General features: G+C 41.9%; 1 protein-coding gene and 1 long non-coding RNA gene across 2 annotated transcripts in view; one reads left to right on the top strand and one right to left on the bottom strand.

Annotated features, from left to right (window-relative positions):
- FKBP9 (FKBP prolyl isomerase 9) overlaps positions 1–17,027 on the bottom strand; it is a 125,307-nt gene that overhangs the window by 31,249 nt on the left and 77,031 nt on the right. The gene's annotated exons all lie outside the window — the stretch shown is intronic.
- The window catches only part of LOC115470871, a 31,380-nt gene continuing 25,854 nt past the window's right edge, over positions 11,502–17,027 (top strand). The window contains exon 1 of the long non-coding RNA XR_003942249.1: positions 11,502–11,775. This is a non-coding gene — a long non-coding RNA (uncharacterized LOC115470871). The remainder of the gene's footprint in view (positions 11,776–17,027) is intronic.

The following is a 17,027-nucleotide window of genomic DNA, read 5'->3' as shown; positions in this document are numbered from 1 at the left end:
GCTTACCTCGCTCCTGCTAGCATGCCAGCTAAACCCCCACCATTCCCAGCTGCAAGGTAACAGCAGAACGTCTTCCTTTCACTAGCAATTACAGCAACATCATGAAGGAGAGAAAAGGGTAATGGGATTTGATATACCACCATTCTGTGGTACAACCAAAGCAGTTTACATATATATTATTATTTATTTAGATTTTGCTTACACCTTTTTCAGTAGTAGCTCAAGGTGAGTTACATTCAGGTACACTGGATATTTATCTGTCCCAGGAAGGCTCACAATCTAAGTTTGTACCTGAGGCAATGGAGGGTTAAGTGACTTACCCAAGATCACAAGGAGCAGCAGCGGGATTTGAACCGGCCACCTCTGGATTGCAAGACTGCTGCTCTAACCACTAGGCCACTCCTCCACTCCACTTGTATTCAGGTACTTTCTCCTTCCCATTCTAAGTTTTTGTACATGGAGCAACAGAGGGTTAAGTGACTTACCCAGAGTCACAAGGAGCTGCACTGGAAATCAAACCTGATTCCCCTGGTTCTGTGCTCACTGTACTAAACATTAGGATACTTTTAAAAGACAGTAAGCCAGGAGAAGGGGATTTTTTTTTTTTTTGCTTTTGGTTCAAACTTTCCTCATTTTTGCCCTTCCTTCTAGTCAAGCTGGGCAATCTGAGGCTGAGGTCCAACTTAAAATAAATTGTATTAGTAGTAGTAGGACTAAGCGCTGTGAAGGAAACCTTCCGACCAATGAAGTGATTCTTAATCCAGTCCTTAGGGCTCATCCAGCCAGTTAGGTTTTCAGGATATCCTCAATGAATTTGCATTAGAATTGCATGCGCTGCCTTCTTAGCATATGTTCAAGAAAGACTGCCAAGATGGAGAACTCGAACGTCCCACGGGAAACCACAGAAGTGTGAAAAGAAAGGTGGGAGGTTGACTATGGATACCTAAGACTGGGGAGATGCACTCTGGAGTGAAAAATCCTTTATTGATAAAACGACTCATTTTATCAATAAAGGATTTTTCACTCCAGACTGCATCTCTCCAGTCTTTGGTATCCGTGGTCAACCTCCCACCTTTCTTTCCACACTTCTGCCTTCTTGGTATACAAGTCTATCTCATGCAAATTCATTGAGGATATCCTGAAAATCCAAGTGACTGGGTCTGTCCCGAGGAATGGATTAAGAACTCCTGTTCCAATTGTTTGAGCAGTGGGCTGAGAACCAGGGAAGCCCAATTCAAATCCCAATGTGACTCCTTTTGATCTTGGTCAAGTAACTTAACCCTCCATTGCTTCAGGTCCTAACTTTGGAGCCCTTTTACTAAAGCTTAGTACACACTAAGTGCCACATGGCCCATAGGTATAAAATAGGTCATGCAGCATTTAGCACATGCTAATGTCCATTAGCACACATTATTAAGCTTAAATTAAAGGGCCTCTTAGACAAAAATACCTACTTTACCCAAATATAACTCATCTTGAGCTATAACTTAAAGATGTGAGCTAAATCCAAAATCCCTTCCCTCTTTGACCAGCTGGGGTCAACCTTGATGCAATCAATAATCCATCATATATATATAGCAAACCTGGTAAAAACGAAGAAAATGACTATCTATTTTGCAAACACAGGTCATTTATCTATCATAGATTAACAAATACATCTGGGAAAATACAATATAGAACAGGAAACACTTGGTGCCTCAATACCTTGACAAATACTTTCCTTCTGAGTATTTCTATATTCCAGATGCTAAACACATCTATGTCCCATATCCTTCTATATATAGTCTCACTGTAAGATACTAAGCAGAACCCTTTCAAGCACTATTTAACATCATCATAGCTGAAAAACAAATATTATTAACAAATACCAGGCACCATAGAAATACAACAGTTCATCTGAAGATCAAGAAAATGTTTCATTTAAATAAAATAAAATAAAGTTTTACAAAATTACAAATTTTACAGAGCATAGGTGACTGGCTCCCCAAAACAGCTGAAAAGCAGAAACAAAATGCAAATTCACCTTCTAACTGCAGAGAACATAACTAAACTGGTGCCTTTGCCATTTAAGGATATCACTGCTAAGGTGTTTTAGCAGGCTCAGTTAACACAGCCCACCAGTCTACCTACATGCCTCTGCCTCTGCATACTGTGTCACTGCAGATTCCTACTCAACAGCCTTGCTGCTATTCAAGCAAAAATAAACAAAACAAAAAAAGGTACCATAGTGGTTTACAACACAAGCAAAACAGCTGTCAAAACATTGAAAAACACCACAAATTTACCAGGAAATATAGCACCAAAATATGAGGGCACAGAAAACGCCATCATCAACCAGAACTAGTCTCAAAGAGAAAAATGGCTTTCCTAAATTTCCAATAAGAGCTTTCTAAGCAGATCTCAAGTGGGAGAGAATTCCAAAGGGATGTGGTCAAGAAGCTGAAATTACACTGTGAGAAAATTCAAGTCTAAGAGTTGAAGGGGGGGGGGAGGAAGTGACATCACCAGCATAGATGACAGTTTGAGCGTTTAGCTCCAGTGCCACCCGAGTTTAATCGTGCCTTTGGTGCTCCATTTTGAGATCCTTACATCTCGGTGGAAGATCAGAGTGCATTGCAGTGTGGTGTAACTGGGAATGTCCACTCGTAAGCGGCAAACGGACATTAAATCCTATTTGAGTGCCACATCTGCTCCGGCATCGAGACACTAGGCAAAGATGGCCTTCTGGTATCACACAGCAGTTGAGCTCCTTGGTGCCGCAGGATGCTGAACTCACTCTCCTTCATGCAGGAATGATTCCAAGAATTGAAGTTGGACCTCATGTTGGTGAACTCTGAACTCCATGATACTTTGAAGGAGTTAAAAAAAAGGATGTTGGAGATTTTGGCAGTGGTATGGAGGAGGCTTAGATGCAGCTGGAAGCCCACAGGGAAGATATGGAACGTTTACATAGGTGTGTTGCATATTTGAAGCAGCAGCAGGATGAAGTTGCATTTAAACTGAAGGACCTCAAGAATCGATTGAGGTGTTGTAATCTATGCCTCTTAGGGGTTCCAAAGACTGTTGTGGAGTCTTGTAGCATGGAGATAGCGGGCCTTATTTTGGAACAAGCCTTGCAGCAGGAGGGGGATGCCCTGGCACCAGCCCCACCGCTTCTGAATTGTGCATTTGGGTCCTGTGCTGGTAATAGTCCTAGAGATAGCATTGTGTGCTTCCATAAATATGGGGAAAAGGAGTGACTTCTCCGAGCAGTGTGCCATAAAAGTGGAGTGATGTGCTGAGAAAACAGCGATGTGGAGTTGTACCCAGATATAGGTCCTGCAACACTGGCCAGGCATCGGGCCTAGCAAGATTGGACCCAATTACTACAGGAAAAGCAGGCAGGATACCGGTGACTTTTTCTCATACGATTGGCATTTACGGTGGAAAGCAAAACATATACTGCCACATCTGTTTCTGCAGTTAGAGATAACTTGATTGCTGCTGGCCTGCTCAATCAAGTGGAGAATGACACATCGACTTCCCAGCCACAGCCAAAGAGGGCTCTGCAGGGGCCAGAATGGCAAAGAGTTACTAAATCAGGGAGGATTTCGTGAGCAAGGTGGACAATGTTTATAAGTTATCTGATCTATCAGGCGGGAGTGGGACTCTTGAGTTCTTTTATGGCATTGCGCTGAGTTAATGTTATTGAAGCATAATGTTGAACTTTTTTGTATACTGAGTTGGTTCTGTTTGTATTGCCTCTTTGCTCTTCCTTTGCTGTTGGACACCTTACAAGGTGATGGGTCCTCTTCTATTCCATGGGATGGAGGGAAGGCGGAGGGAGGGGGAAGGGGGTTGTTTTTCAGGGATTAACTGTTTTTCATGAGAAGCTCTTTGGGGATGGACAGCTTGGAGAGTTTATGGTGGTCTAAAGAGAATGCATTTAGGATTTGGGGGGGTTATGTCGCTGGTTCTTTCCTCTGGCTGGAAATTTTACTCACCTCTTTTACTATGCTTAGGTTGCAATTGATGTCAATTTATGTAAAAGGCTTGAATTTGCCCTAAAAGAGACAATTCTTTTTTAAGGAAGCAAGTGTAATAATATGACCGCTGGATTTGTTCAAGAAATCCATTTGCTTCCCTTGCATGAGACTTCTAACCCAATGTCATTTCTCATATGTGATTCAGGTCACTAATAAAAGACACAGGAAAAGTAATGGGGTAGGTATTTTAATTCATAAAAAGGTTTGTTGTTCAATCAGAGCTACTCTGTTGGACCCTGAGGGTCGGTGTTCGTTTGTGAAAGTAGAGATGAATGATCTACTATATACTTTATTAAATGTCTATGCTTTAAATTCTGAGCAAGGGGATTTTTTTGGAAAGGCTGGAAAGCAGAATATTGAAATTTAGAGAGGGGCTCTTAATCACTGGAGGCAATTTCAACCTAACATGTGACCCTCAGTTCGATAATTCAAATGCTATAATTCACTATGCTAAGTGGGATAGAACTCATTTTAAAACTTTTATTAGTTTGGGTTTGGAGGATTTGTGGCACTTATACCATACGGGAGAGCGCAACTATACGTTCTATTCAGCTTTCCATGGTTCTTATACTAGGATAGACATGTGGCTCATGGAATGATGTATATTGCTTCAGAACATTGCCATCGAACCATGACTCAGGTCTGCTTATGCCCTGATTACTCTTAGCCTGGCCTTGCCTAGTTGTGGGACGGGTAGAAAATTTTGGAGATTGAATGATCAGTTGCTTCTGGACCTGTCCATTTTCTCCTTGTTGGAGGGAGATGTTAAGGAATATTTTACCCTAAGCGACACTGGGGATGTAAGCCAGTGGAAGCCAGTGCAATTTTTCTCTTAGGGGTTTGGCGCTTTCGTATTTTGCTTTCCCAAATATGAGTCTGGCTGCTGTGTTTTGAGTGGTTTGAAGCTTCTTAATGATTTGTTCTTTGTATCCGGCATAAATGGCGTTGCAGTAGTCTAGGTGACTTAGCACCATTGATTGTACTAGGCTGCGGAATATTTCCCTTGGGAAGAAAGATTTGATTCTTTCAAGTTTCCACATTGAGTAGAACATTTTCTTTGCTGTATTTTTCGCATGGTCTTCGAGTGTGAGATTTCGGTCAATTGTGACTCCCAGAATTTTTAGGCTGTGTGATACCGGAAGGGTGTAATCTGGGGTGTTTATGGTGATGGGTTTGTTTGTGATGTATTGTGAGGACAAGATGAGGCACTGTGTTTTTCCTGCGTTTAGTTTTAGTTGGAATGCGTCCGCCCATGAGCTCATTATTTGGAGGCTGTGTGTGATTTCATTTGTGATTTCGGTTATGTCTTTTTTGAACGGGATGTATATAGTGACATCGTCCACATAGATGTACAGGTTAAGTCCTTGGTTGGCTTGTGATTTGGCTAAAGGTGTCATCATTAGGTTGAACAAGGTTGGTGAGAGCGGTGATCCTTGTGGTATTCCGCATTCAGGTTTCCATGGTGTTGACGTTTTTGAGTTTGAAGTCACTTGATAGGTTCTTGCTGTTAAGAAATCTTGAAACCATCTTAGTACATTTCCTCCAATCCCAAAGTAGTCTAGTATGTTCGAGAGTATTTGATGGCTGACCACGTCGAATGCACTGGACATATAAAATTGTAGGACTAGCACGTTATTTCCAGTTGCAATTATTTGTTTAAATTTGGTTATGAGAGTGGTTAGCACTGTTTCAGTGCTATGGTTGGCTCAAAATCCTGACTGTGATTCATGTAGTATTGTGAATTTGTTTAGGTAGTTGGTGAGTTGTTTGGTTACCATACTTTCCATTAGTTACAATAGGACATTGGTGGTGTGTGTATGTATGTGTGTGTGTGTATAATTTATAGGTCTATGGTTACTAATGCCTACACAGGGAGGAGAGGATGGGGAGCCGGAAGAAACCATGACCCTTCAGATCGTAGATGTCACCCCCGTCGATGCCACCCCCGTATCTTCTGCTGTTGAGTCACGCAATGACCGTCCTCCTGCACCCCCTACAGAGGAATGGGGTAGGATCAGCGCCAGCTGTGGGAGATGCAGGCCAAGTGGAATGAGGGTATCAACACACTGCTTAAAGAAGTGGCTGGGCCCCCTCCAAAGGGACACCACCTTGTAAGTGGTGGAGGGGCTTCCGTGTTTCAATGACTCAGAGGGCTATGCTGAAGGGTTACCCATATCAGACAGGCCTCTGAGGAGAAACCAGACAAAGAGTGTCCCAAATTAGGGAGAGGGGAAAGATGGTGACCTGAAGCTCGTACACTCAACGGCCCAGCTGTCCTCTGAAGTTCAGTTTTTGTTCACTTGAAATTTCCTCTCTGCATTGCAGTTGCCTTAACAGAGGAAGGGGACAATGGGGGGTCAGCCGCCGATGACCAGCGTTTTGTCCCCTATGCAGCAAGTGTGGGACCGCTGTGTGACGAGCTGCCCATAGATGATTGGGTTGATGAGTCCTTTGATTAGCGTCGACGAAGGAGCGTCGATGCTCTTGGACCTGGAAACAACTTCATCGCTCAAAAATCATTTAACCACCATGCCCAAAGGAGTGGAGGAGTGAGTCAGGAGTGTATGCTGAAACGGAAGTAGTTTACAGCTGAACCCGTGTCGGCGGTGCTACTCCTAAACCCTTAAGAGTTATCAGCTTGGAGTTTTGAGCTCCCGTGGAGGTTGCATTGAATGTCATCTGGAGGGTGCTCCAGGACCTGATGGTGGTAGAGAATGACTTTGCTTCAGATATAGTCTTGTTAATGAGCCACATGGATAATCTAATCGAATCCTTTGAGAATATACAGCAAATGAAGTTCTACTGAAGTAGGAAACGGTTAAGATTTGAAAATGATAAAAGACCAGAAACATTTGAACAAAATGAATATTGTTACAGATGATTAATATCGAGATTGTTGTTTTCCCAGAGTTCCGGGTATGATTCCTAATGTTTTTTTTCCTCTGAAATAATTCCTCTTAATATATTAATTCAAAAGGAGTGAAGCCTGTGAAACTGGGATTACTTTAATCAGCGGGAATTGGATTGGAGATTCAAGGGTTTGTATTGTTAAACAATTTCTGGTTTTAAAAGGGAAAAAAAATGAAATCAGGTGTATTACTTTCACTAATATTGGACAATAAGTATGTTTCCAATGAAATTGATAGACTATGCACCGTTATGGTCTTGAAGAAACCAACCAGATGATCAATGTGGAATAATGATTTAGATAAATAATAACTGGGGATAATCGGATTAATACCACGTTTTCTTTGTTTGCTGTTGTTTAAATTGATCTCCTTGTCTTGTTTCACTCCCTATTTATTTTGTGGTCCAAGAAAGAGAAAGATTGTATAAAATCCATTTATCTTGTTGAGATTGTTTTCTTCTAATATTGTTTTAATGTACAATCATCTCTGTTTTACTGTTTTGCAAGTGACCCTTGTAAAATGAAAAAATTATAAATAAATGATTAAAAAAAAAAAAAAATGACTGGGCGTGTCCAGCATTCGACAGATGCTAAATGTGAGCAGGTGCACCTTGTGTCTGATGCACAGTGCGAGCAGCTGAATTTGGTGGGCAATGCATTGATGCGTGAGTTGGAGAAGACCAACACCCATTTGAGCGACCTGTGTGAGATACTGAAAAATAATTTCCACAAACTACAGCAGCAAGCCAAAAGGCATTTCGCAGAGCAACAACAGATGAGGATGTGCTTTTTGGATCCCTGGCAGGAGATCAGAGAGCTGAGGCGTGAGGTATCGCGGGATGACCCCGCCGTCACTTCCCGCAGTGCAAATGGTATATTCTCCTTATCTATTCCCTATATACATCTCACATATTCTCTATCCCTTTGTCATTATGTGTTCGTCTAATGCGTGTGTTCTTTTTTCCCCTACTCTCATGTCCCAGCACTTCTCTGTGTAAGTATCTCCCGTGGCTACCATATAGTTTCCTAGCCACCAAACACACACATATTTCTGCACTTTTAATCTTTTTTTTATTTTTCTTACAGCCTAGACGACAAGCCAACCCACCTCTCTCCCTTCCTTTACTCCCAGCCCTGCTCATCCAAGTAAGTATCTCAGTAAGTAGCTCAGGTGCTTATTGTGTTCAGATTTGTTTTTTCTATCCTCACAGGCAGGGACTGCGGCCTCCTCACTATCCCTCCAGATGTACTGAAACCTCACTTTTTTTTTCTTACAGGCTGGACGGCAAGCGAACCCCCCCTCCCCCCCCCCCTTCATGATCTCCCAGCCCTGCTGTCTCTTCCTGGACTCCCAGCTCTATTCTTCCAAGTAAGTATCTCAGGTGCTTATTGTGTTCATACTTGGCAGACATACACTTGTTTTTTCTATCCTCATAGGCAGGGACTGTGGCCTCCTCACTATCCCTCCAGATGTACTGAAACCTCGCTTTTTTTTTTTTTTTTCTTACAGTCTGGCACCAACTGGAACATCAGTTCAGTTGGACTTAGGGCACCACAGGCCCAAGCAATATATGGCAGTCTGCAATCTCCCTGGCACCAAGGAGCTTTAGCTATTCACATAACACACATCACAGGTCTGGTCCAGACAAAAGAGAGGCCTCACCTTAAGTCTTAGCAACCACACTGACTGCAGAAAGTCACACCACAAGGATATTTCAGCTACTTTAGGTCAAATTCTGTTGTCCATTTAAACAAATTTAAGTTCTAAAAACCTAAATAACGTAGACAGAGACACTATGATGCTGTTCCTTCCCAACGGAAAATGAAGATCCTTTCTGAGCCTCACAAAGATTTCTTCCCCTCTAACGCCTTCTGTTACAATTACAAAAACCCATCTGGAACCAACTAGCTTCCACCTGAGGAATGCTAAGCAGCAGTTTCATTCAGTATTAACCACAAGCACAAACAAGTTAGGGCAGCCAAGTTTTCTGTCTGTAAAAGGCGAGTTCCACGATGTGATGTCGTAAAATATATTTTTTAAAATTTGTTTTGCAAAAAGTATTCACCCAAAATACATTTCAATAAGGATAAAATGTTCTTTAGAAGAGGTCTAGATAGTTGGTCTCCTACAACAAACTCAGGGCTTCAGTGGCTACCCAAACTCATCACAGAAGTACAAACCATAACCACCAGAATCCTCCTCACCTCTGCCCACTTCAGGCAAGACAAGGCTGCAATCAAAATCAGGTTTTTCATCTGTTTATTCCATTAGCAATGAGCTATATAAAAACAACTGCAGCTAGCACAATATACAGGAATTTCAGTGCTGAAGAAAATACCTGGAACGTAAAAGACTTGTAAAACAAAGTAGAAACCATATGTCCTCAAGATACCTGGTAACCAATGTGGGGGGGGGGGGGGGGTTACATAATTTTGCCGAAGGCCCTCTCCTCAAACCACATTAAGAAATTGTACATGCCTAATAGTTAAAAATATTTTTAAAAATGACAGTGTAAGTTCCAGACTGAAAACAAATAGCTAGAATTACTACACAGTCACTGTACTACTTTTATTAAAATATCTGAAGAAGGAGTCCGTAGTGACGCTACAGATTAAAGCTAAGTGCTTATATTTAAGTAAAAAGAGAAAATATGATAAAAAAAGTTTGTTTAAATAGAATTAAAATTTGTGGATCAAATGAGGAATGCCTGCCCACCATAAAAGTGCCTGGCTCACAATATTAGCCTGTATGGTGGTGTCAGGGGAATCTGAAGGATCCTATACAATGTAATTAGATACCCTTGAAAGTTAAAGAAGATCTTATTGAAATGCTTGAGAGTCGGGTAATGATTTTTGGTATATGGTGAAAAAATGACTGACACATGAAGGGTATCTTGAACTGAGAAGGTTTGGGAACCACTGGTGTAGAGGTCTGTTATTTTGTTTTTATCAGAATCTGGGGGGTCACATGAATTTTTAAATGTTAAAATGGGGCCATAAGGAGAGAGACAAGATGGCGTCCTAGAGAGCAGACATGTTGCTCAGAGCTCTCTGTTTCCTATTTGAAATGCCTAAGAAGAGACAGAGGAAAACTGTCCCCGTAAGTTCGGGGTGGTAACTAGTACTCCAGTACTAGTAGCCTAGTGGTTAGTGAAAGTGGACTTTGATCCTGGGGAAATGAGTTCAATTCCCACTGCAGCTCCTTGTGACTGGGCAAGTCACTTAACCCTCCATTACCCCTGGTACAAAATAAGTACCTGAATATATGTAAACCGCTTTGAATGTCGTTGCAAAAACCTCAGAAAGGCGGTGTATCAAGTCCCATTTCCCTTTCCCTACTCACTCAATACAAAATTACTGAGTTTGCTGGGCATTCAACAGCTCCCCTAACAGGGAGGAGTGGCCTAATGGTTAGTGCAGTGGGCTTTGATCCTGGAAACCTGGGTTCGACTCCCACTACAGATGCTTGTCACTTAACCCTCCATTGCCTCAGGTACAAAAACTTAAGATTGTGGGCCCTCTAGGGACAGAGAAAGTACCTGTACATATTGTGTACAGCGCTGCGTATGTCTAGCAGCGCTATAGGAATAAATAGTACTAGTAGTAGTACCGGGGTAAGCCCCCTCATCTTTGGGCAGTAGCGATTCATTCACCCCGAAAAGAGCATACCAGCATACAATCTGGCACTGCAGCGTGCAGAAAGCCTTGAGGGTGCTGGGCTGCAATCCAACAGGAGCTATACTGGGGTTTCCCAGGAGCAAGTTTTTTTTTTAACACATTTTTGCTCCATATTTTCCCCGCTTGGGCTGAACTCTGTGCTGTTATTTTGAACTCGTAATTAATTGTGCAATAAAAAAAAAACAGGAAGCTGAGTCACTGATCAGGCATGGAGCACACAGTCTGACGGGGGGGGGGGGGGGGGGGGGGGAGAGACAGATGCAATCGGTCACACAGGCTGTGTGTGACAGCATCTGTTTTCCACCCCAGCCTGCCCTCCCCAGACTGTGTGCTGCATGCCTGGTCTGTGATTCAGATCATGCAGGCAGTGGAGGGGGGGGGGGACTGGAGGGGGGCTGGGCGGGGAGACAAATGCATTCACTCACAACCTGTGTGACTGCATCTGTCTCCCCCCCTCCCCAACACACACACACACACAGACTGACTGCCTGCCTGAGTCACAGATCAGGAATGCAGCAAACAGTCTGGGGGCTGACTGGAGGGAGACAGATACAGTCAGTTACACAGACTGTGGAGGGAAGGTCCAACCTCGTGAGGTGGGGGAGGAAGAGGACCGGGACCGCTGGACCACGTGGGGGGGAAGGGAACGGGACTTCTGGACTATGTTTGGGGGGGGGGGAGGGAGGAAGGTGACCAGGACTGCTGTATCATGTCAGGAGAGGGGAAGGGACTGGAATCACTGGGTCCTCAGGGGAAGGGAGGAGAAGAGAACTGCGATCAAGACACTTACCAGTGGTGGCAACAACAGACGGGCGGGTGGCCAGCAGTAGCGACACCAAGGCAGGTGGGCAGGCCACCAGAAGCAGTGACACCAAGGCAGGAGCAGGCCACCAGAAGCAGCGACATCAGGCAGCAGTACCAACAGGCGACAGCAGCAATAGCAGGTGGCGACAGCAGAAGGGTCTCAGAGACTCACTAGAAGCGCGGCACGCTGATATCCACCTGGCTGCCCAATAGCGGCCCTCCTCATTGGCTCTGCAGCAGAGAGCCAATGAGGAGATCCCACTAGACAGCCAATCAGGGGAAGGGATGGAGAGAGACTTGGGAAAGAGATGAGAAGTAGAATGTAATGGCGGTGGCACCCCATGCAGGAGAGGAAAGGAGGTAAGGCACCAGCAGGGACCGATTAATTTTATTGGTCATGATTACAAATTTTAATCACGTTGGCAGATGGTGCATTAATCGCTGAGTTAATTGTGATTAACATACAGCCATAATTATTTAAAATTGAACAAGTTGTGCAACGAAATCTTAAATTGATGGAGAAATTTATGCATTAGATCATTCATGAAACCTTTAGGTATTATCTTGGATCATAAAATGTCTATAGAAAATCAGGTTAATGCTCTTCTAAGAAGTACATTTTGTACTTTAAGAAAATTGAGAAGGTATCAAGAAATATTTGCAGGAAGACCAATTTAATTTACTCACATTCGACATGTCTAGTGCATTCGACATGGTAAACCATAATATATTAATAAGATTACTAGATAACTTCAGGATTGGTGGAAATATACTTAGCTGGATCAAGGGTTTCCTAACCACAAGAACATATCAAGTAAAATCAAACTCAAACATATCATCACCATGGAAAGCAGAATGTGGAGTACCACAAGGATCATCGCTATCTCCGATCCTCTTCAACCTAATGATGACCCCACTAGCCAAGTCCTTATCCAACCAAGGCCTTAACCCTTTCATCTATGCAGACGATGTCACAATATACATTCCTTACAAAACCAAACTGACAGAAATCACCAACGAAATCAAGCTCAGCTTGAATATCATGGACTCATGGGCAAATGCATTTCAACTAAAACTCAATAAAGAAAAAACACACTGTCTCATCTTCTCATCCCAACAAAGTGCAGACAACCCCACAAGTATCAACACCCCAGATTACACCCTCCCTATCGCAAAAAGCCTGAAAATCCTCGGCGTTACAATGGACCGCAACTTAACAGTAGAGAGCCAAGTGAAATCCACAACAAAGAAAATGTTCCACTCAATGTGGAAACTCAAATGCATGAAACAATTCTTCCCGAGGGAAACATTTCGCAACCTGATACAATCAATGGTAGTACTAAGCCACGTCGACTACTGCAATGGTATTTATGCGGGATGCAAAGAGCAAACCATAAAGAAACTTCAGACTGCCCAAAACACGGCAGCTAGACTTATATTTGGAAAAACGTGCTTTGAAAGTGCAAAACCTCTCCGTGAAAAACTACAATGGCTCTTAATCAAACAATGCTTTGCTTTCAAAATCTGTACCCCTGGTTCACAAAATTATCTACGGTGAAGCCCCGGGATATATGACATACTCGATCAGCCTACCAACTAGAAACACATCCGAATCAACATGAACATATCTAAATCTGCACTACCCAAGCTGCAAAGGACTTAAATACAAATCAACTTACGCGTCTAGTTTTTCCTACATAAGCACACAACTGTGGAACGCATTACCGAAAGCCTTGAAAACAACATACGACCATCTAAACTTCCGGAAAAAAGTAAAAACTAACCTGTTTAAAAAGGCATACCCTATTGATCCAACTTAAATGCCTGATCTCTGCAAAACAACAAAACTAAAGTACGTAATGGACATAACACAACTCTTCCGCTGTATGATTCCCTAATGTGGCTGTGCCACACGAACTTTACCTACCACAACATCACTTTGTATTTGTTCACACCGGAGTCAGCAAACGCCTCTCTGGTACTATGTAAGCCACATTGAGCCTACAAATAGGTGGGAAAATGTGGGATACAATGTAACAAATAAATAAATAAACTTGATTACTGTAAAAACGTTTATTTGGGGCTTTCGAAACAACTGCTAAAAAAAATTCAAATACTTTAGAATGCAGAAGTACAGTTGATTTCTTCTTTTAAAAAAATGAGATAGGATTACGCCTTTTTTTGTGATTTTACACTGGCTTCCACTAGAAACTAGAACACTGTTTAAATTAGGCTATCTGATTTTTTAAATTCTGCATGGTTTAGTACCTAAGTATATGATTCCTCTTGTTTGTAGACCAGTCTTAGGCCAATTCTATAATGTACGGAATACAATGACATTGTCTTTCCCAAGCCCTAGACGGATTATTTCTACAAAAAAAAAAGTTTACTTATTTGTTTACATATCAAGCAGCTAGTTTATGGCCTACATTTCCACAAGATCTACTGAATAGATAGGGATGGGCTTGAGTGTAAATTTTAAGGGGCTTTAACGTTAGCTTCAGAACTTAGTACAAGAAAAGTACTGGGCAGATTTCTATGGTCTGTGCCCTGAGAAAGGCAAGGACAAATCAAACTTTGGTATACATATAAAGTTAACACATACCATGTAAAATGAGTTTATCTTGTTGGGCAGACTGGATGGACCGTACAGGTCTTTATCTGCCGTCATTTTACTATGTTATATGTGCAGTATCAATATTTCTAAAAAAGGGTTTAAAACAATTCTATTCCAGAAGAATGTTTTGATGAAAAAATGAGCTAATTCTTTTATTATTACTATATTACATCCTAGATCCTTTAGCTAATGTTTTAATTATGTAATCTGCTTCAAATTGCTTTGTTGGTTTTAGTGGGCTATAAATAAAATAATTGTAAAAATGTATATAACAGAATTAAGCTGGGATTTGTACCTGGGTCCCGTTGGTTAAAGTCCACTGCACTGACCACTAGGCTGCCCCTCTGCTCTGCAGCGACATCTGGCCATTCTTAGACAAATAATGCTAGACAGATGTTTTTTTAGAATTCGTAAGTACATAAATATCGCCACACTGGGATAGACTGAAGGTCTATCAGGCCCAGCATCCTGTTTCCAACAGTGACCAATTCAGGTCACAAGTACCTGGCAAGATCCCAAAAAATGCTGCTTATCTTAGAAATAAGTAGTGGATTTTCCACAAGTCCATTTTAATAATGGCACATGGACTTTTCCTTTAGGAAGCCATCCAAACCTTTTTTTAAACCCCACTAAGCTAACTGCTTTTACTACATTCATTGGCAATGAATTTCAGAGTTTAATTACATGTTGAGTGAAGAAATATTTTCTCCAATTCATGTTAAATTTACTACTTTGTAGCTTAATTGCGTGCCCCCTAGTCCTGGTATTTTTGGAAAGAGTAAACAATCGATTCACATCTACACATTCCACTCCACTCATTATTTTATACACCTCTATCATATCTCCCCACAGCTGTCTTTTCTCCAAGCTAAAGACCCCTAGCTGCTTTAGCCTTTCCTCATAGGGAAGTCGTCCCATCCCCTTTATCATTTTTGTTGCCCTTCTCTGTACCATTTCTAATTCCAGTATATCATTTTTGAGATGCGGTGACCAGAATGGAACACAATATTCGAGGTGCAGTCGCACCATGGAGCGATACAAAGGCATTATAACGTCCTCATTTTTGTTTTCCACTACTTTCCTAATAATACCTAACATTCTATTTGCTTTCTTAGCTGCAGCAGCACACCGAGCAGAGGGTTCAACGTATCATCAACGATGACACCTAGATCCCTTTCCTGGTCGGTGACTCCTAATGTGGAACCTTGCATTACGTAGCTATAATTTGGGTTCCTGTTTCCCACATGCATCACTTTGAACTTGCTCACATTAAACGTCATCTGCCATTTAGATGCCCAGTCTCCCAGTCTCGTAAAGTTCTCTTGTAATTTTTCACAATCCTCTTGCAATTTGACAACTTTGAATAACTTTGTGTGGTCAGCAAATTTAATTACCCCACTAGTTAACCCCATCTCTAGATCTTTTATAAATATGTTAAAAAGCAATGGTCCCAGCACAGACCCCTGGGTAAACCCACTATCTACCCTTCTCCATTGAGAATACTGACCATTTAACCCTACTCTTTGTTTTTCTATCTTTTAACCAGTTTTTAATCCACAATAGGACACTACCTCCTATCCCATGACTCTCAATTTCCTCTGGAGTTTTCATGAGGTACTTTTTCAAACGCTTTTTGAAAATCCAGATACATAATATCGACTGGCCCACCTTTATCGACATGCTTGTTCACCCCTTCAATGAAATGTAATAGATTGGTGAGGCAAGATTTCCCGTCACTAAATCCATGTTAGCTTTTGGACATTTGGAAAATAGCTATTCATTCTGGAAGTTTTCAGTGCAAGTGTGTCCTTCTCATGTATTTTTGAACAGGAAATCCTGACGTTTTTTCTGTTCGAAAATGTCAGTGAGACGAGAAAGTTTTTTGGACATTATGAGCATCCCAATTCTGACTTGGACATTCTTTCAAAAATGCCCCTCCAAGTGTGCACTTTTCAACATATTTTCAACAATGAAAATGCTTCAACATTTTTAATTCTTCCAATTCCAACTGCAAGCTGCCGTGCAATAAAAACCATGTGCATTTATACTGTAGTACTTCTAGAAGATACAAGAAGAAATGAGATCTTACCCGATAATTTCCTTTCCATTAGTCCTTCCCACTATTCCAGAACCTGTGGGATAGCTGTGTCCATCAACCAGCAGTTGAAAATAGAGAACTGAAAACTGAGCTGAGACGTCTCTCTCTTGACATCCAGTCCAGCTCCTCAGTATTTGCATAGACAAACAGTAAGGATAAACTCAGAATAAACACATCAACCTTAAACAACTCGCTAACCAGACAAGAAGACATTTGTAGACCTTTCTCATCTCTGGACAACTTGTAGAGAACAAGTCTTACCACTGACGAGAAAGAATCAGAACTGATGCTCTGTCCCATACTCGCCAGTAAACCTCTTCTTCTTGCTTTCTTTTTTTTTTTTTTAAAGGTTGTTGTGCTTGAAAAGGAGAGCTGCACAGGAAACTGGGGAGAGGTGAAGGGAGGGAATAAGTAAATTTACAGGGCACCAAAGACAGGGATCTGAAGACCTCCGGATATGACTCTGCAGACTCAAGCCACCCAAAAAGGCTCAACTAGGGACCAACTGACCAACTGGACCAGGAGCAAATCATTCAGAACCAGAGGCTGAAAAGCGTGTCCATCCACCTGTTGGAGAAAGAAAATACTGAGAAGCTGGAATGGATGCCAAGAGAGATATGTCTCAGCTCAGTTTTCAGTTCTCTATTTCCACCTGCTGGTTGATGGACTCAACTATCCCACAGGTTCTAGAATAGTGGAAAGCCACGAAATGGAATATTCAATAATCACTTTGTAGCAATTGAACATGTGTACTATTTACTCGTGGACATGATTCCTCTACACTCACAGGAGGAGTCACAAAAGCAGCACATACATGTCACAACTGACCTCATACAGACGTCACTAATCTGGAACTAACTGATACAGTTCCTTAAAGGAGGATCATGAATAACCTGA

This window comes from Microcaecilia unicolor, chromosome 1, assembly GCF_901765095.1.
Source record: "Microcaecilia unicolor chromosome 1, aMicUni1.1, whole genome shotgun sequence".
Lineage (NCBI taxonomy): Eukaryota > Metazoa > Chordata > Amphibia > Gymnophiona > Siphonopidae > Microcaecilia > Microcaecilia unicolor.
Note: the sequence above shows the minus strand (reverse complement) of the source record. Positions and strands in the feature narration are given on the sequence as shown.